This window comes from Melanotaenia boesemani, chromosome 16 (genome assembly GCF_017639745.1).
Source record: "Melanotaenia boesemani isolate fMelBoe1 chromosome 16, fMelBoe1.pri, whole genome shotgun sequence".
Lineage (NCBI taxonomy): Eukaryota > Metazoa > Chordata > Actinopteri > Atheriniformes > Melanotaeniidae > Melanotaenia > Melanotaenia boesemani.
In genome coordinates this window covers 29,491,146-29,511,074 of record NC_055697.1, presented here as the reverse complement: position 1 = coordinate 29,511,074, position 19,929 = coordinate 29,491,146, and positions in this window count along the sequence as shown.

Sequence of the window (19,929 nt, the reverse complement as noted above, 5' to 3'; positions counted from 1 at the left end):
AGAGCAGGGAACTGGACAGGTTCCTTCTTGCTGCAAGTGTTGTACCATTTGTGTGTATGCATGTTTTTACACTTGTGTGTTTGTGGCCTGTGTGGACACACTTCATGTGATGGATGATAAACACGAACAAATCAATACAAAGCACCTGTCATCACAGCTACATCCCAATTTACCTCGGCATGTCTGCACTGTCAGTCAGCGGGCAAAGACAGAGGAACAGAGGAGAAGAGTGGGAATAATGACCCAGAGATGGACAGGTTGTAAGGAGCGAATGGAAGAAGTAGAACAGGCAGAAAGAGTAGAGAGAAAGCAGAGAAGAAAGACTGGCAGGATGGGGTTATGGGAAGAAAATGGTTGGAAAATACATTTTTTTCAGTCATATTTGCTGGCTTGTTTAAAACATAGGGGAGACATATTCAGTCATACACGTGCAAGCAGAAACATGGTGTTCAAAATGGTGCACACTCTGTGGTAAAAGACAATTAATCAATCCAATCCAAAAAAGTGCTGCTCTCGTCTCTCATAGGTGATAAGAACGCTAACCCTTGATGGTTAAAAATGGATTAAAAGCGTCTTGAACGAGAGTCAATTTTCTCAGAGCTGTAAGCCTTAATGTGTTTTCAGCACCAGTGCTTTGCTTTTAATGGTTCCTGTCTGCTTTCTGACTTTCAGGATGGAATCAAGTTATCAAAAGGGAAATAACTCAGTGGAAATACCTTGAACAGTCGACTGCTGCAGAACTGTCTGTGAGCAGTGGATATGTGTGCATATATTCATGACCATGTTGCATCAATGAACTTACATTAAAACATCAATAATGTAGTTATTTTTACAACAATACCCAGTCCAGCTCTGATGCTGACAGATGGATTTTTGTATTTTTATTTCCTAACTTTACATAAATGTCTCAAGATCTGATCTGTAAAAATATAGCACGTTCGCTGTCTTTATCATTTTTATTCGGAACAGCCATCAGCTAAACTCAGACATCAAAGAATGTGCTTTAAGAGGGAATTATTTTCTCTGGCATCCATCAGGTAATGTTTTATTCAGGTTCCCTTGTGTATCCTGTCTACAGTTTTTGGTATTAAACAACTAAACAATTAGAACAAAATAAAAACTAATTCAAAAGGCTTGAAGTTCTTTGATATTTGTTTTGACCATCTTATATTACACTTCTCTTTAGAAACTTGTCCACAGATTTTCAGTAGCATTTGTTTGTTGTTCCTCTGGCGATAAAACGTATTGACATGAAAAGACTTTCAGACCAAGCAGTTCCAGGGTTCTCTAGAAGTACTACATACTTGCAAGAGCTCTTCCTTTGTCTGTGGTTGCACATCAGCGTCGCAATGTCACCTGCCTAACATGTAGCGGTAACTCACAATAATAATTTTGGTGCCCCAACTGAAAAGCCTCATCCCCTCTGAGAAGTCTCATCCTTGGAACAACCAAAAGCAGCTGATCAGATGACCCCAGAAACCTTGAGGGAAAGTATGAGTGATGCTAGTCTGAGAAATAGAGTGAGGAAAGCTCCGTTAAGACATTTAAAAACGAATTGTGTCGCAAACAAGGAGCCGGTGACGGGCAGCCAGACCACGTGTGATATGTTCTTGCCTGTCTGACAGGGTTAGGAGATGAGCGGCTGCATTTTGGACAAGCTGAAGTTGAGAGAGGGAAGTCTGGCTGACCTTGAAATGCAGCTAATAAGGAACTGCTCTACAAATGCAAATCTCCAGTTATTCTCCATGATAGTCAGTGAGATGCTTGCTGCTCCGATAGCATGTGGTAAAAGAAAAAGATAATCAGAAAAGACACAGTAAACACAGATAACAAAACATGGGACTTGTGTTGTCTAACCTCAACAGCTGTTATTTCACATCCTTTTTTTCAGCCTTTTGTTTTTACTGCCATCATATATACACACACACAAACACACACACACTGCAGAACGTTTGTTAGTACACAATTTCCTTATATACTGATTACAGTGATCGACACGTCATAGCTAGGCTAATGCAGTGTTGCCAGCATAGCGATTTTTATTTTTCTTCATTTTCAAAGTAAATATTTGCTACAAAAAAAAAAAAAAGTTTGAAAAAAGAAGTTGAACACTTATCTAGTGCAAAACCCTTTTGTCAATAACTTAAATATTGACACTTTCCCTGCATGTCTGAATAATATTACACATTATATCATATTACAATATCACTTTACACAACACACAATGGTGCTACTCATAATAAATCATAATATACAATATACACTGATTTCATTCTACCAGTTTAATATACTTACAACATGGAATGCAGCATAGAGACTAGAAGCTCACCTTGAAGCTAGTTGTTTGTTAGCTGCTGGCAGAGTGTGGGCATTGTAGAAGGAAGCTGGCAGATCCTGGTGAAGAATGGAAGCCAGTAGCTAACACTGTACCCTTGTGCCTGGGTCTGGTGCTTGCTGGTGGTTCCTGGGCTCAGTGGCTACTGGTGGATCCTGGGTCTGGTGCTTGCTGGTGGTTCCTGGGCTCAGTGGCTACTGGTGGATCCTGGGTCTGGTGCTTGCTGGTGGTTCCTGGGCTCAGTGGCTACTGGTGGAACCTGGGTCTGGTGCTTGCTGGTGGTTCCTGGGCTCAGTGGCTACTGGTGGATCCTGGGTCTGGTGCTTGCTGGTGGTTCCTGGGCTCAGTGGCTACTGGTGGATCCTGGGTCTGGTGCTTGCTGGTGGTTCCTGGGCTCAGTGGCTACTGGTGGATCCTGGGTCTGGTGCTTGCTGGTGGTTCCTGGGCAGGGTGTTATTGGAGACTTTTAGAGACTGATGTGAAATCATATATAGTTCTTGTCAATGAGTAGCTGAAACCCGGTCCACATTCGCAGTCAGAGAAGGAGATGATCAACCCCGGCTCTAAGACCAGACTAAAAATGAAGCGTGCAAACTGGCAAGTACCTAAAATGATATTTTAACTTCAGGTCTATTCATATTTGGCCAGGGGTATTTCTGTTATAATATTTGAAATTTATCCATGATATTTCATTTTCTTTCTGCTTTGAATTGAAATGCAATTAAACACATTTTTTCCAGACATTACTAAGCTTGAGTTTACAATATTAATGTTTAACATAAATGCAGGTATGTGATACGACACACTTGCATGTATAATAAACATAACTATTAGCTTAATTCCCACACGAAACATGAGAAATAAGTGTCACATGCTGTTCACAGCATGTCATGATTAATGTACACTCATGTACAAACACTTAAAGAGACATTACACATGGCCTACATATTAAAGCAACACTGCTCATGTTAAACACAAGCCAATTATAAAATGAGGGTATATAAAGGGATATTACACTATATGTTATGCATACAAGTTGGAGAGCATATTGCTCAGAGGACATTTCTGACAGCTCTGTTATCTGTAGTTTACTTTCAACCCCTTTCTCCATGAAGCAGCTGTTTGATCTAATTAAGAGGCTATTTTAAACCTGTTAATGAAGTTTCAGACATTTACAACCTTGACTTCTCTGCCATATGTCACTAACTCCCCTTGTTTTTCTTGAGGACAAATCCTTCTGTTCTTCTTGCTGTTCTGCTCCACCTACCCTCCTCCTGCTCAGGCTTCATCATTTAATTGCATGACATGCACCTTTAATTGGTGTCACGGCTTTCCATCACTGTAGTTTACAATAATGAGGCTATTTTTCATTTTCTGATTTACATATGGTGACAGTTTCTCATTTACAGGACAGAAATAAGTCAGAAAGAAAATGTAAATAAAGTAGGAAAAAATATTTTATGTCATCTGAGCTGAGAATTGAGAACGTGTAGCATCTCCACTGATGGATGATGAGTGGGCATGTATACATTCTCACACTGTTTCCTCTTTGGCGTGTGTAAATTTATGGAAATATGTCTGTGAGAGAGATTGGTTTCCTCTACTTCTGACTTTTGTGGGAGTGGCGAAGAACAGGATACTTTGAGAATCCGGGTTTCCAGCTGCAATGATAGAATTCTAATTTTTTTTTCTCAGGTCGGTCAAACGCAGCACTAATAACTGCCAGCTGTCCCAGGTAAGAGCATTTTAGGACATTCAGCCTTACATCCATAACTGACAACAGATTTGATGACATAGAAACCTACTGGGAGATACATTTTCAAACACTTGAATGAAAAGGAGACGAAAGTAGAACATCTTATATAATCTGTCCCTCTCACACAAAAATTTAAACCTATAATAAGTCAAATTTAGCCAAATTAGCTAAAGATTACTCTTGCTCCGGAGCTACAGCTGCTTGTATACCACTACCTCAACAGAACTGACTTAAATTTAGTTGTAACAAGAGGAACGAAGGGTATAACAGCTAGAGACGTTTAATAAATGTTGAATTTCCAAAACAATAAGGATGTTAAAAACACACAATAAAGGTCTGTTTTATTCTGTCACACTGACAGTTATAAAGATGTGCATTAGACTTTAAATCTAAGTCATTTTTACTTTGATTCTTATATTTTGTTCTTTTATTTACTGAGATTTCTTATTGTGTTGTGCGTCATTGTGTGTTAAGTAAAGATAAAGTTATAATTTAATTGAACCGTCAGAAATTTTACTTTGCATGAATAAATGTCCTGAATCGTGAACATTGAGCTCTCATTTGGCAGACGTGCAACACATGATGTTGCACCACCTCCATGAGGCAGCATCAATCTTCAGACTACATTGGAGGATTTTAGTGGCTACTACCGCTTGACACTAATTGGTATCAGGTGGCGTTTAACTGCTCCCAGCAAATTAAAATAAATAAATAAATGTTTTGCATTTCAAGCAGCGTCCTTGATAAGGCATTGGGACGTTCTTCAGTTTCTTCAGCGAGTAGCTGAACATTTGTATGAAAACGTAAAAAACTCCTGTCAGATGAGCCAGATTATCGCTGCACTGCTTGTCATGTGTGTAGCTGTGGCTGTGTGGTTGACAGTGGACGAAAAATGCTGCTTTTCCCATCCACTCATAAACAGAACAGCCAGATTGTCAGAGAAACTTCACCCTGGAAGACGTTTTCCTAACAGCTTGCTTTCAGTCTCCCAAAGCTGCATTTTCTTTTGGATTAAAGGCGCAAACTCATCAATAAATAAATAAAACTAAATCTGCATATGTCAAAATACCTGTGTATGTGTGGGAAGTCATGAATCGGCTTCAGTCTGCCTCCACAGCTGTGCTTCGTCAGCTCATTAGCAGCTGTATAACAACCCTTGTTCTTCAGTCACATTCAGTGGGGGGTGTCTGAGTGTTTTCTGTTTCGTTTCTTTACATCATTACCTGCTTGTCCACCTTAGATTCCTTGTGTGCTGCTCAATTTCTCATCTAACTCCTTCTCCACTCACCTTTAACAGCCACCGGTTACCTTCCAGCCAGTCACACTGCTTTAAGTCTTAGCTAGTTGCCCTTAACTAGATCAACTTTTAGTTCCTATCTAAATCAATGTGCAACATTCCAAGTTGGATTTTTGTGTTTTCTGGTCCAGATGTTTTGTTTGTTTGTATAATTTAAATTAACTTGATAAAACTGAGCCTGTTGTAGTTATATAATTACATGATGTGCAAGAAACTACTGTTGATGTGGTTAAATCCATTTAATTTAGAGGTATTGTTTCACAAAATTTGTATTTATTTTTTAGCTTCAGCATCGTAGTAGTAGAATGATGGTCTGTTTGCTGTGTTGTACTGAACAAATTTTCTTGGCCAAGGGGAGATTTATGGGTATCAGGCTCATCTTGATGATCCTATTTCTTTTTTTTTTCTTTTGAAACCTTTTTATTTAGAAGGATAAAATTCATATATTGTTGCTGGACCTGACTGGAGGAGACAGAAAAGAAGCAGAAGAGTGAACATAAATGAAAAGGAGAAATAGGAGCCAAAGATACAACAGAGAAGGAACAACCCTTCAATCCAAACTAACACCAGACAATCACCTGCTACACCTGTACAGAAACACAGCAGAGAATTTCCGTCGGCTTTTATAGGAAAACAATCTTGATTTGTTTTATATTTTAACACACATGATTTCAAGTTCAACTTAATTGGGTTTTTATTTTTATTTTGGCTGCTTCCAGCAGAAACTTGATGTGTGTGTGTGTGTGTGTGTGTGTGTGTGTTTTTGTCAAACTAATCTGCACTAATCTCTGTTACGGTGCAGCAGCTGTCTGTATAATTGTATCGTTGGAGGTATAGATCATCAATGGTGGCAGGAGAAGTATGTTTTTGCACTGCAGTTACACTAAATAGCCTAATTGTTATTCGTTTAAAAAATCAGAAATAATAAAAAAAAAAAACGTTTAGAGACATTTTTACTTTAAGGCTAAATTGCATCATAGTTCAAATTATTTAGCTCTTAAAACCTTTTCTACTTTTTAGTGTCATGTCAATTTTTGATCAACCAAAAACAAAACAACAGAAACTCTGTAAACTAAACTGTTATTATTAAATACCTGCGTGATCCTATGCAGAGTCGCAGGAGCCTATCCCATTTACGGTTGAAGAGTCAGCACAGAGACCAGCAACCAGTCACACTGCTTGGGAGAAATTAGAGCAACCAATAAACCTAACATACATGTCATTGGAGGGTGGGAGGAAGCAGGAGAACCCCTGCCCATGTGTACATGTATTCTCTTGAAGCCAAAGTTACATTTTACAGTGTACAGAAGCCGGTTCCTTTAACAGGCCTAATTAATGCCATGTGTGGCTGTACGCGAGTTAGGGTATTTTTACTTCAACCTTTAACCAGACAGAAGCACAACAACAGGCAGAGAACTTAAGTTTCACTTATGAGCTTACATGGCATCCCCAGCAGCTTCAGTTAGGCTTTGAAATAAGTGGCTGATTCATCAGCTGTTTGGCTGCCACACAATAACCACATTCTTATAGTTGTACCGCAATATTATGGGCCACATTATTGCTTCACTTTGTGGATGTTTTCTGCTGCAGCTTCGTTCACCATGACTTCATCCACCTAACTGCTGCTGTTTGTGATCATGTTCTCTGTTCTCTAAGCAGAATTCATGTAGCTACTGCGTAGAAGTCTCAGTTACGTCTGCATCATCTCTCTGACTCATTGCATTCATGCACCTGTGGCTGCATGTTGGAACAGCACAGCTTTCAGAAAGTACATTTCAATGGGAGGTTTTGTTAATTCCTGAATCACATGTTTTGTTTGCACATCTGCCAAGACTGGTGACCCTGATGAGCCAAACTGCAATAATGTAAAGTTTTTACTTCACCCCACCTCACTTTGATCTGAGAATGTTTCACATCAACAGCGAACATACAACATACACTCAGTAGCCACTTTATTTCACACACCTCACTAGTACCAGGTTGGACCCAGTTTTTCCTCCAGAACTGCTTGAAGTATTGGTGTCATGGATTCAACAAGGTGTTTGAAACATTCTTTAAAAGTTTTGTTCCATGTTGACAAGACAGTATCACAATTTGCTGCAGTTTTGTCAGCTGCATCCATGAAGAGAATTTCCGTTTCCACCACACCCCAAAGCTGCTCTACCGGACTGAGTCCAGTGAACTCATTGTCATGTTCAAGAAAGCAGGTGGAGACAATCTGAGCTTTGCGACATGTGTCGGGAAGCTGTGGACATGAGGACCCAAGTGTAGGCAGATGAGGCAGGAGGCAGACCAGTGCAGTTAAAGGTTTTAATAACAGAAACTAAACGTACAAAAAACTAAGGTGGAAAACTCTGACGAGGCATGGACTAAATCTAACTATAACAAACATGGCATTGACTACACAATCGAGGGTAACAAACAAAAAGCAAAGAAAGGACCAGCAAGGGAGGAATTGAAACCAATGGCTTAAACTGAAGGATTAACAAGGCACAGGCGGGGGGGGGATGGGGGGGACAAATCAGATGAGGTGACCTAATGGGCAGGAAACCAAAAAGCAACACAGACCTAAACATGACCCTAAATACAAGAAACTAAAAACATAAACCATGAACATAACAAAAACCAAACACATAAAACAAAAACATAAGTAAACCAAGAAACATAAAACGGGAATCATGACAACATCGTGCAATATCCTGCTGGAAATAGCCATCAGAAGATGCTACACTGTCATCGTGAAGAGATGGACATGGTCAGCAACAATACTCAGGTAGGCTGTGGTGGTTAAACCAAGCCCCGTTCGTACTAAGGAGCACAAAGTGGGCCAAGAAAATACCCCTCATAACATTACAACCGGCAGCAGCCTGAACTTTATCCAAGGCAGGATAGTTCCATGTTTTCATAATGTGGACAATAAAAGATGGAAAAACTTTGCCTGGTCTGATGAGTCTGTGTAGCCTCAGTTTCCTGTTCTTAGCTAACAGGAGGCACCCGGTGTGGTCTTCTGCTGCTGTAGCCCATCTGCTTCAAGGTTGGATGTGTTGTGTGTTTAGAGATGCTATTCTGCATACCTTGGTTGAAAGAACTGGTTATGAGTTCCTGTTGCTTCTTTATCATGTCCAAACTGTCTGCCCATTCTCTTCTGACATCAACAAGACATTTTGGTCTAGAAAACTGCTACTCATTGGTTCTTATGTTGGTTGTGTGTGAAAATCCCAGTAGATCAGCAGTTTCAGAAATACTCAGAACAACAACCATGCCCTGTTCAGACTCTCTTAACTCCCATTTCTTCTTCATTCTAATGCCCTAACCCCTAACTTCAGTAAGTCTTCATTTTTCCTTTTTCCTCTTCTTCTTTTGTGTTATTGTCAGGGAGCTCAGCCTCCTGCAATCTCCTCCTGATCTGCCCCAGCTGGTCCTGATCATTTTATCTGCATCAGGACCTATTGGTTTCACCTGTTCCACAAGATATATAAGGAGCCTTCCTGCCCTTAGTCATTGTGGGATCTTAACCGACGCACACTAAGGACTCGCCCCTTCTCTGCTCCACGATCCTCCTCTCCAAAACCGACTCATTCAGGTCTGTCTTCTTACTGACCTTTGTATATGTGTATTCCAATAAAGAGGGGTTAAGCTGCCTATCTCAGTGGAGTCTGCGTTACAGTTATTAAGCCCAGTATGTATGTCCCTGTCTTAGACTTGATATCATTCTATTGTATTCCATTTCCTGCAGTCCTTTACCCTTCTTCCACTGTCCTTTGTATTTTATATATGTATCATCTTTTTCTTTCTTACTCTGGTCGTGTAATGCACTGAGTTACTGCCATGTGATCGGCTGAATAAATATTTTTGTTAATTAACTAAAAAGGTGGACTTAAAGTGGCTAGTGAGTGTATTAACCAATTAAAACTTTAGACTGCATTCAGTCTTGTGTTTCCAAGCCAGTAGTGTTGTAGTTAAAATGCAGAAGCAAAGTTTTTGAAAATAAAGAAAAAATAATAATCTGAGTCAATCCTGCACTGATCCCACTGGAGTTAAGAAAAACAAAACGTGGGCCAAAATTCCTCCAGAACATTCCTGCCCTGAAAGAAAAAGCCTCAAGGATTTGTATCTTCCTATTTAGCATGATTGTGTGAATGTATAGAGACTGTTTTCACATTAAATATTCCTGTAATTTACAATATAAATTGCTCCAGAATTTTCTAAAACCCCCAGCCATCCCCTCCCTAATATAAGCCCGTTGCAAAAATACCAACAATGCCTGTTTTTTTTTGTTTTTTTGTTTTTTTGTTTTTTTTTTCCATTAGTCTGTTAGTAATAAAACTTCTTTGGATCTAACCAGTTCATTTCATGCTCAAAGCAGTGAGATTTTCATTATGAGATAAATCTGTAATGCAAGCACATATTTGAACACTATGATATGACCAGTATTCTACCAATATCTACCAGTTTAGTTTATAGGTAACATATCCAGGCAGCAGACATGAACTACCAACATCTCAAACAACAAAGTCCTCAGGAAGCTGAAGAATGCTCCCATATATGCACAAGCACCACTGAGAGCATCCTTGCCAGCTCCATTGCTGCACGGTATGCTACCTGCACAGCTGCAGAGCATAAGGGTCTGCAACGAGTGATGAGGTGGGCCCTGCACATTATTGGGCTTGAGCTCCTACAACTTCACTCAGGAGAGTCAAGTTGTAGACTGGCAGACTGAAGAAGAAGGCCTACAGCATCAGCAGACACTTAGGTCACCCACTGTGTATACTGCTGCCATCAGTGAGGTGGGTCAGGACATTAAGATCCAGCACCAGCAGGATGAGGAACAGCTTCTATTTTAGAGTTGTGACCTCCATCCATCCCCAAACCCCCTCCATCAAAACCCAGACAACTGTGAAATGGTTTGGGTCTCACGCGCTGAGCTGTGAACTGCAGACAGGCTTGCTAACACACCCCCATCATTTGCACTATTTATGTTAGCCCTAATGTAGCATATTTTGTACATACAGTATTATTTTAGATCCATACGCTTGTTTTACTCTGGATTTTAATACTGTATTTCAGAATCGAAACTTTGTCATCATGCCACACACAAGGCATCAACATTACAAAAGTTAGGGTGCTCTGAAAATAAATTACATACTATACCAACTTTATTTATTAGGCACTTTAAAACAACCACAGCTGAAACGAAGAGCTGCACACAAATGAAATCAATATAAATACAAATAATAAACATGAGACATAAGAACAGATAAAGCCAACACAATAAAAACCAATTAAAACAAATAACAAATAAAATAAGATAAAATAAGTAATTAAATTGTTAAAAATACAGTCATCCATTTGTATGCAAACAATATGTAACTGAAATCAATAAAAATATCTGTGTTACCTTTGAGTGAGTCACTGTTCAGAAGGGTGACGGCCTTGGGATAAAAACTGTGTTGCAGTCTGGAAGTGCGAACTTTTAGTGCTCTTTACCACCTCCCAGATGGCAGAGGGGAGAACAGGTGGTGGCATGGGTGTGCTGCATCTGCCAGGATGCACTTTGCTCTGCGGAGCCAGTGAGTCTGAAAGATGTTGTCCAGGGAGTTCAGGGGGAGACCAACTCTTTCCACCGCAGTCTTTATGACTCTCTCTACAGAAAGAGACCAGAAAAGCCTCCATTTGGGTCAGGCTGTTAGACGATATGGCCCTGGTAAAAGATATGAAGCGGCTCTGGACTGAGGTTGTTCTTTTTAAGTGTCTGTAGAAATTAGAGCTTCTGTTGGGCTTTTTTTCCAGGTTACTGGTGTTCACTGTGTTCACAGGACAGCTGACGTAGGTCTCCAGGAATTTAAAGTGGGTTATCTTCTCCACTTCCTCCCTCATGATGCTATGGAGAGTATGAGCAGTGCAGTGTCTCCTAAAGTCAATAAAGATCTCACTGGTTTCCTTCATGTTGACTGAGATTATTGTCCTTGCACCAGCCTGTAAACCTACCTTCCAGTCTGTATGAAGTTTCATCATTGTTTAATAACAGCCCCACCACTGTTGTATCTGCAAATTTTATTATTGTGTTTGAGGGGGAGCACAGTCAGAGGTGTAAAGTGAGTATTGGACTGAGTACACATCCTTGTGTGCCTGCGCTGAGGGTCAGAATGGGGGAGAGGTGTGTGCCAAGTCTGACAGTCTGTGGGCATTTGGTGAGAAACTTTTTAGTCCAAAGACATGGAGTATTGCTGAATCCTAGGTGGAGCAGCTAAGTGACCAGCCTAAAGGGTATAAAGTATAAATGTAATCTCTAAAAGCTTTCTAACATATCGCCCTTTTCTGGTCGAGGTGTGTGAGTGCCGTGTGCAGGGCAGTGGCAACAGCATCTTCTGTAGATGGGTGTGCCCATAAGCATATTGGTGTGGATCAGAGTTGTCAGGATGGGTGGATTTTATGTGTTGTTACCACTTTCCCAAAACATTTCATGACAGTGGAAGTGAGTGCTACTGGTCTGTAGTCATTTAAGCAGGTGATGTTACTTTGCTTGGGGACTGGTATGATTATGGCTGACTTCAAACTACTAGGTACAGTAGTCTGGGAAAGTGACAGGTTGAAGACGTCTGTAAATACCTGGCAGGCACAGTCTGAGCTGAAGAGCCTCCTCATCTCATGTGTCTGTAGAATCAGGGGAGTTTCAGCCAGTAAGATGTCTCAGCCACATCCTGCGGGTAAGATGTCTCACGATCCCTCACTGCAGTGTTAAAGTGAGCAAAGAAGTGATTTTGCTCTTCGGTAAGATGGTTATCACTGTCCAGGTATGGTTGGTGAATTCCTTTTATTGTTGGTAATGTCCTGGATGGCGTGCCACGTTCACACTGCGTCAACGTTAGAGAAGTGGAGCTCACTTCTATTTTTGTATGCGGCTTTGACTGCAGGATGTACTTCTTGAGTATTTGTCTGGCTGTATATTTTTTGGCTTCTGATTTTAGTTATATTTTTCTGTCTTGGGGAGCAGCCACACAGTTTTTTTGTACTCTATATAATGACTATCAAAGTGAATCGGTTTTATCTTATTTTATTTTATCTCAGTTAAGAAAAAATAAATAAATAAAAACCCTACATTACAAAAATCAACTCTTATGGTGAAGATTGTTCTAAAGCTTGAAAGCAAAGCCAGGAGGACTCTAGCTTTTAAACATAAAGCACTGAAAGGTTATTAGAGAATTTTGCCCAGAAGCGCTAGGAAAAAAAAAAAAAAAAAGCTCACCCCAGCTTTAAGGACATGAAGATGGATAAAAGGTTAATGGGATATCCTTATCATGAGCTGACATTCACAGCTTCTTTCAGAATATATTTCAGGGGCCTTGTATCCATGTGTAGGCAGAAGGATGGGGCGTAATGGTACAGGCGGTATCAACATATTTCTGTTCAGTTTTTAATTTGATGCATGTTCTGGGTTTTCTAAGTGCAATTATGCTCCACGTTGCACAAAATGGGAACCTTGATTAAATCTTGTGAAAGCAGTACAAAGCTCTTGAAAAATAAAACATTATCCAGTATGCTTTTTGGTCATATAAGTGCCCATATCTCAGATTCTAAATATACACATTGCAATTCATCAGCAGTACAAAAGTGCAGAAAGAGACATTATGGAGATGTATTGGACAATGTTCACACAGCTCAATATCTTCCTCTAGTCCCTCATGTAAAGTTCTCCCAGCAATGTTTTAAAAAAGCTGCACCTTCCTGTCTCTTTACATGGATATGAAGTTATGAGGTCACCATGCAAATTTACAGAATCACACCTTTATCAGCTGTAAGAGAATCACGTTTTAATCCTAGTTGCTCTATCCATAACAAATTGCTAAACATAACCTTGCCTGGGTTAAACACACATATCCACATCAAACAAGGCGGCACGTGTTTGGCCACACTGCAGATAAACTGCAACAAAAAGCTTCACACACAGTGGCTGCAGGATTCCACTCGTGGCATTGGACTGTTTGGAAGAACTGTTTTGCCCAAAATTTGCATAAAACTTCTTCTGAAGGGTCATTTCATATCTAATAGCCTGAATCACAGCACACTTGTCATTCTGTTTAGCATTTAGTAATTTAACAGATAATTGTATCGAAAGATGTAAAAACTGCAGACAGCCATCAACTACTACCAGGGATGGACTGGCCATCGGGCACACTGGGCATTCTCTCACTGGGCAGATGAGTTGCCCTTTTATTTATTGGTCTGACTGGTTCATAAAAATCGGTGGCCCAACTAACACTGGGCCGGCCAATGGAGCTTTTTACTGTGGTCCCTGCATCTGAGTAATTAATTTCTTCAAATATTTAGCACAGAACTTCCTTTCCTGGCCACTGGCCAATGAAACACGCCAACTTGTGTTTCATTGGTTCAGTCCTAAAAAAATGAAATAAAATAATATTAATTAAAAAAAAAAAGACGCTGCCAAATGTCCAAATATGATTGTCACATTTGCCACAGCAGGAACGTCATGATGATGAAAATGGTAGAAGCTGTGGAAAGCTGCATTGCTTTCCCATCTTTAAGGTTACGTTCTGAGTAAAGAAGCCCAGAAAATCCAGTAAGTCTGATCCAAATGAGACAGTTAGCGATGAACACGCTAACAGTTAGCGGTGAACACGCTAACAGTTAGCGGTGAACACGCTAGCTGTTCACAAAGTTATGGTGAAATTATTATAAAACATTAATAAAACATCTATTCTATTACCACGTCTCCTTACACTTATGAAATTAGTTGATAAAATCAGTGTTTCCAGCAGGAGAACAGATGGTGTACTGGTTGTGTTTACTTGTTAAAACAGATATTACATTTACTTATTTTATGTCTTATTTTATTAACAAATGACACTTTTTGGATGTATTTAGTCTTTCCACTCTTACTGATTCCTGCTAACTCACATCATGGTTTTACATTTTAAAGTATTTGCACAGTTGATGTTCACATTCGAGGGAGAACAATTATTTGCTTTGTGCATTATCATATGGACTGTTCTGTGCCCAAATACAAGGGCCATTTTTTCTTTCTTTCTTTCTTTTTTTTTTTTTTTTCTTTTGGTCCCATTCTGACCCTGACTTCTACAAACCTGGTTAAGGTCAGGGTAGGTCAAATATTGGTTTGCACATAAAATTATTTTGGTAGTTTCCTAGGTGACATCTTAATAAAATAACTCGCAAACACATGTTCACACAGCAGCTGAAGGTTGCAAACATTGAAGTTCTATCAATTTGATATCTTATGACAATAGTCTAGTGGTTAGCATTTGTTGCATCAGAGCTAAAAGGTTCCTGGCTTGGACCTCAGCTGGGCCTTTGTGTGGAGTTTACTAACACTCTGTACTTGTATTTCTCTGGGTTAAAGACAAGCAGTTACCTAGCAATTAATCCAGTTAGCTTTGGCACGCTAATAACCAAAACAGTAGACAATTTAGTAGGTTGTGAGCTAGATCTCCATATATATCTAGAGAAATGTAACAAAATAAAAGACAGTATAGTGAACTAATTTAATTTCTTATTTTCCTAGCTCTGTAGAGTCATAGCTTTCCATGCAATTGTTACCATAATGGGGGTTTTACATTTTTGCAGATATGTAAGTGCAATTTGTGTTGATATCAGATGCTGCATTAATACCAGCAAACATACTCAAAAGCCAAGAAATACATTATTAACAGCACCATGCATGCAAATCAACACCTGTGGGGACACACAAATGCATGAACATCTCTGTGGCTGAAATAAATCTACTAGATAAAATGATCACAATCACGACTGCAGGGCGAGCATAACTGATGAAAAGAGTTGTAATTAATTTCTTGGATTTTCTCGCTCAGTCTCCATCTCTCATCCTTTCCATCTCTCTACATTTCCACAGGAGGCCCTCCTCATTGGTTTCATTGCTATCAGCAGGTCGCATTCTCTTACGCTGCCACTTCTTTGGCCCAAAGGCACTTCCTACACTGCTCAACTCGGAGCTCATAACTGCAGTAATTGAAACCGTCAGTGCCTTAATTGCTTTAATTAATCACTTTTCTTGTAGGAAAGCCTTAGTGGGAATTTGTAATGGGTGCTGACATTCGCTGTTCAAGGTGGGCGACACGAGTGAGAGCCTAAATATCTTCACGTTAACAAGAGAATAAAAAGCTGGACAAAGGGGTTGAAGGACACATACATGACTCTATCTATTATACATCAAACTCAAGAATTTGGATGCAAGTTTCTCAAGGATGTTTTACTTTACATTTTGCCCTCTTAAAACAAGCTGCAACTCCTATTACTAATACAGCATCTATCCATCTATTTTCTTCCTCTTATCCAAGGTCAGAAACTAGAGGCAACACATCCAGGAGGAAATCCCAGACATCGCTTTGCCCAGCAGCACTCCCCAACTTCTTCTGGAGGAACCTGAGGCGTTCAAGCCCGGAGAAACATATAATCCCTCCAGCAAGTTCTGGGTCTGCCCTTGGGCCACTTCCCAGTTGGAGATGCCCAATCTGCCTTAAACAGGGGGGGTAACCAGGAGGCATTTACATCAGCTGACTCTTGTTTGATAGAGGAGCAGTAGCTCTGGTTTCTTACTACTCTCTTACAAATCTACGAGCTCATAACTCTATTTCATTTATTGAAAATCCTTTTTTCCCTTTGGCTCTAGTGGCCTCTATTATACAGTTATATAGGTGCAAGGCAGAGATTCAAACCTGCGCCAACTGCTCAAAACGCTGTAGCTTCTGTACATGAGCCAGCTGAGTAACCAGGAGAGCTAAGTGCTGCTCCCTGACTGTACTTTTAAGTCTGAATCCAGCCATCCACCAAAGAAAATAATTTCTGCTGCTTGTATCCATGGTTTCATTCTTTCAGTTAGTCTTGTAACCAAAGGTGAGGGTAGATGGACCAATCAACTGAAAGGTTTGCCTTTCGGTTTAACCTCTTATTCATTGCAACAGACCAGTGCAGTTCCCTCAATACTACTGATGAAGCACCAAACCATCCGCCTGCCTATCGCTCCACCCTAACAACTCTCAAGATACTTTACATTACATACATTTTTTAGCTCCTCCTTTAACTCCTCAAGAGGAGCTCACCTTTCTTTGCATATAAATCTGTGTTCGTAAACAGTAAACAGTGTTTGTAAACGGATCAAACCTTCTGACCTCCACTTTATTGGACAACTTTGAGAATAAGGTTTCAGCAGCAGAATTAAGACTTTTCTCCACTGTCTTTCAGTGTGTGCTGCTTTTCTTGCACTTTGAGGAGAATATGTCCAAAATAAAAGTAATTTTAAGAGTCACATCCACACTGAACCATGCTGCGAGGATGGTAAACACAAAAGCAAAGATATTTGGGTTGACTAGCCAAGTGCTTATACCTAAACCTATAATGATGGAAGAAAATGTTTATTGGTGGGTTATTAGAAAATGTTATTATGAGGATTGGAGGTCTTGTTAGATATGGAATATAGAAAACCTCTAAGAGAACTAATTGTTATTCTGGTAAAAGGGTGAATCAAGACTTCTGTTTAACTGTGAACGTTTTGCTTTGCAGCAACAAATAAAAATCTTTCTTCATCTTTATTTCACATTTACCTAGAAAAGTTTACAAATGAACATTTCAATGAGTCTGGTGCATTTTGGAAAATAAGTGCTTTGGGTTAAAATTAAAACAACTTTCTTTGCCAGAGTAACCAAAGGAGGTGGGTGGTGAATATTACTGATCTGGAAAAACGTGAGTGCCAGCAAGTTTGCAACGTCACAGCAAGGATGAAAAGACCGTGGTTTGCTCAACACAGGGCATAACACTTCAGAATCTGCAGTGAACAGCTGTGGAAAAAAGTAATAAAAGGTGAAAAATCTCCCTAGATGGCAGAATTATTTGGGGGTAGTTTTGGGTCATTTAGATCCTTATGGTTCAGTTACAGAACTAACAAATGTTGTGATGGCCAAACGTGGCCACAAAGCAGCCATACTTTATTTTAGGCAGCCATACTCATGCTAAGTCACTTTGGTAATTTAATGCCAATTATTGGACACATTTCAGTGAAATTTTCTTTGCTAACTGAGTCACAGAACTACACAAATTTTATGAAATACTCTGAAATTCCTCCAAACAAAAAGCATTTCCTGGTTGTAATATATGGGCATTAAGTAATGATCATGGAGTGAGGTCTCAGTATTTTTTGGGACTGTTTTTATTTTTATTGTTGAAAAGTTAACTTTAATTCCAATCTCTTAAAAAAGAAAACAAATTATCCTCCAGTGCCCCAGAAGGCCTTAAAACCTGCAGGCCAGAGTAAAAAAAATCCTGCTTTAAGTCCTTCACCTTTCACAATTATGTTGACAGAATTTCATCTCAACTATTGTGGTTTTGCTCATTTTAAGACATATGAACATAAAATAGCAAAAATCCTGACTTCGAATAAGGCTGTCTCATCAGCATGTAAAGGCATCATGAAATAAAATACTGTTAAATATGTACCTGAAAAAATGCTTAAACATTGTTCACGCTGCAGAAATCCTTTCCCACAGAAACACAGCGAGGTCACACCACCTTCGTATGTGTTAAAAGCCTCCTTCTTTGTATCTACAGATGTGACATCTGAAGTTAGAACACTTGAAATATTAAAACTGCAATAAAAGTTCAAGCTTTTAAAACCACTGAAGTGGCATTAAAATTAGATAAGCAAAAGGACTAAAAGTGTCAGATGAAGTGAAAAGTGTGGAAAGGATTTCAAGAGGAAATGTCACAAAAGTGTTGAAACTTCATTTAAAGAGCCATTTAGGAGTGAATTTAATGGGAAGTGGGGAAATTTGTTAGAATTTAAAGTAGTTAATAAGAACTGATATAAAAAATTAATTGAAATATGCTGAGATGTATGTGTAGCAGGATATTTTATTATAGTTGAACCAAATAATAAGATTCTGAACATTCAAGGTTTTTTTGTTAGTTTCCTGTTGAAGTTAGAATATTATCTGTTCCCACGTCGCTTCACTCTGCTTCTGTTTTCCCCTCAGTCCATGTCGAGTTGTCTGCTTTGGCTGGGCTTTTGTTTCTGTGTGTTCCCCAGTGTCTTTTGTGCTTCATGTTTACACTATTTCAATAAACATGAGTTTGTTTGTTTTTTTGTTTTTTTTGTTATCTAACATTTTACCACAGGCACCAGAAAACCTTTCTTGTTGCTTCTTCTTACAGCCTCTCTATGTGGCCTGCAGATAATGGTTTTGTAGGAATGTAAAATCTGAATAAATTGTATTTCGATACGCGTTTTTAATACAGTCAGAAATCAAGTAGACATTTGTTCCAGGAGGGGGGGTGGGGGGGACTCCACCATCACCAGACCTTCAGTTCTATGATTTATTATGAAAACAGGTAAATAAAGGTAAATGAATGAACCTGAGCCATTTCTACCAGTTGGTTTGGGTTTGTAATGTCCAAAGTAAGTATGTCATACCATTGCATTTTTAAGTTTTGATCATCAAACTGTTACATTACTGACAGATCGATCAAATAAAACACAGACCAGTATCCACTTTGCGACTCACACCACCCACTGGAGCACCATCAGAATCTTACGTAATCAGGCTGAGAATGATCCTATGAGGATTGTGGATATCCCAACTGGGTTTTTATCAATCAGCTAAAAATGTCTGGGACAAAAACAGAAACAGAGAAGACAGAAAGAAGAGGTGCAAAATTATTGTCATTCTAAATGTGGCAAGAGTGTCTGAGAAACAGGTGGCTCTTCTCCAAAGATGACATTCCAGTATTTCAAGCTAAACAACATCCCCAGTCAAAAGCTGGTTCACTCAAAGGACAACACAAAGGACACAAGCATATAGACACCAGCGTAGTGATGAGTGCTCAGATCTTTATAAAGAGTAGACCAGACAAGCTAAATAAATGCATGGCACAAAAGAGGAGAACACTTCTATAGGTTAGGATCGAGCAGCTAATCTGCATCTCAAAGATAAAAGACTGTCTTCGGGATTTCACTGGAATCCAGTGTGGAGACATGGAACTGGGGTAAAGTAAGGGTGTTGTGGGCTCTTATTGATAAGTCTTTCAGCAGAGTTTTCCAACATTCCTCAGATGAAAACAGCTGAACTGGAAAGCTGATTTAACATGTTGTTGAAATTTAAACTGTCAGTCAGAGACTGATATGACTATAGTCATATTTGCATTTTTAGGGTCCGAGCCATACGAAGTATGGAAGGACCCTATTGTTCCTGAAATGTTTATTCTCCTCCTTCTAAGCGCTTCGACCCCAAATATGACCCTCTAAACACCCATGAAAAGTTGTGAAATTTGGCACACACCTCAAGCCCGGCGTAAATTGCAATATTCTAAGGTCTGCATACACTTCAATGCAAAATTGGCTCAACAGCGCCACCTAGACACCAAAAAAATGCCCAAATGAATGGGGCCCCGAAAGTCTACTTCGACATACAGTAGGAACATGAAACTCGGCACACACGTGTAACACCCCAAGTCGACCAAAAAAGTCAATAGAACACCTGTTGCCATGGCAACGGCGTG